This window comes from Trachemys scripta, chromosome 11, assembly GCF_013100865.1.
Source record: "Trachemys scripta elegans isolate TJP31775 chromosome 11, CAS_Tse_1.0, whole genome shotgun sequence".
In the NCBI taxonomy this organism is placed as follows: domain Eukaryota; kingdom Metazoa; phylum Chordata; order Testudines; family Emydidae; genus Trachemys; species Trachemys scripta.
Window position 1 is genome coordinate 18,141,213 of NC_048308.1, and position 2,219 is coordinate 18,143,431.

Below are 2,219 nucleotides of genomic sequence, written 5' to 3' on the forward strand. Positions count from 1 at the left end.
GCAGTGAAAAGGTACCAAAAGGCAGAACAAAAGAAGCAAGTGACCCCCCAGCATGAATCTTTAAAAGGATTTGCGGGGGAAAGTGGATGGATGCAGAGGAAGGTGGATTTGCGGAGGAAGGTGGCTGGAGGTGGAGAGCCATTTTGCATATATTAAGATGAAGGGGCTGCTTCAGGGGCAGGGTAAGCAATGGCATGGTGGACCCTGCCTGCCTGAAAAAAGGAGAAATGGTTCCCCAAGAGATGAATGGACTATAAGCTGGATAGCAAGTTGGCTAGATTGTCAGGCTCAACAGGTAGTGATCAATGGCTTCATGTCTAGTTGGCAGCCAGTATCAAGCGGAGTGCCTCAAGAGTCAGTCCTGGGGCCAGTTTTGTTCAATACCTTCATTAATGATCTGGAGGATGGCGTGGACTGCACCCTCAGCAGTTTGCAGATGACACTAAACTGGGAGGAGTGGTAGATACGCTGGAGAGTAGGGATAGGATACAGAGGGACCTAGACAAATTAGAGGATTGGGCCAAAAGAAATCTCATGAGGTTCAACAAGGACAAGTGCAGAGTCCTGCGCTTAGGACAGAAGAATCCCATGCACTGCTACAGACTAGGGACCGAGTGGCTAGGCAGCAGTTCTGCAGGAAAGGACCTAGGGGTTATGGTGGACGAGAAGCTTGATATGAGTCAACAGTGTGCCCTTGTTGCCAAGAAGGCTAATGGCATTTTGGGCTGTATAAGTAGGGGCATTGCCAGCAGATCAAAGGATGTGATCATTCCCCTCTATTTGGCATTGGTGAGGCCTCATCTGGAGTATTGTGTCCAGTTTTGGGCCCTACACTACAAGAAGGATGTGGAAAAATTGGAAAGAGTCCATTGCAGGGTAACAAAAATGATTGGGGACTGGAGCACCTGGCTTATGAGGAGAGGCTAAGGAAACTGGGATTGTTTAGTCTGCAGAAGAGAAGAACAAGGGAGGATTTGATAGCTGTTTTCAACTACCTGAAAGGGGGTTTCAAAGAGGATGGAGCTAGACTGTTCTCAGTGGTACCAGATGACAGTACAAGGAGTAATGGTCTCAAGTTGCAGTGGGGGAGGTTTAGGTTGGATAGTAGGAAAATCTTTTTCACTAGGAGGGTGATGAAGCACTGGAATGGGTTACCTAGGGAGGTGGTGGAATCTCCTTCCTTAGAGGTTTTTACGGTCAGGCTTGACAAAGCCCTGGCTGGGATGATTTAGTTGGGGATTGGTCCTGCTTTGAGCAGTGGGTTAGACTAGATGACCTCCTGAAGTCCCTTCCAACCCTGATACTCTATGATTCTATGAGAGGGTGACATTGTGTTTAGGATATTTTCTATATGATCTGTATTGTTGGTGCTTTATCTGTTATGAGCAATGGCCCTAGAATCTGTGCAAAGTCCCCCTACTGGTATACGTTAAGAATTCACAATTACCATGTTGCCCCTGAGAGAGGTCAACTGTAAACCAGAAGCTTCATACTTTGGGGGAGTGTTCTGGAACAGGGGTGTTTTTATGTACTGGGGAGCCTGAAGAGTCAGTGTTGCTCCCAGGGTGGGTAGGTGGCTGCACAGCAGGTTCCAATGCTCAGAGAAGGGTCTGCACCTTGAGAGGGCTTGGGGACCCCGTTCAGGACCCAGAAGCATCACACACCCAGGGGACCCAGAGCACAGAGGCTAGGATTCCCCTCACAGCAGTCCTGGCAGGTGGCCAGGAAGGGGCACTTGCTAGGGTCTGTGTCAACTGTGTGTAAACAATTGGCAGTGGTTCAAACCCTGACATCCTTATGCAATTTTTGCCAGTACTTATTCAGGCAAATTTGTATGAAAGTGAACAAGAATTTGAGTATGACTGATTAAGGCTCTGAAGGTGGAGTCCTAGGAGATGTCAGTAGCTCTCATATGGTTTAACTGTTTAATATTCTGGCATGCTCAATATGTATAAGGTTCTTACAGTTATAAAATACATTATTCTGTTTGAAAGGTAGGTGCAGTCTCTTATTAAAACTACCACTCTTAATTATATTTCTGTTTAAATGGTAAGAATCAAATTCTACAGTTACACTTATAAAAACCTGAACTACTCCAGATTTACAGCGGTGAAACTGAGAAGAATTTGGCCCTCTGTTGTAAACCACATTACAACACATTAAAGGTTGTGTTGCTTCATTCCTGATCAGGCTTTATGCCAAAACCTGATTCTATGGGT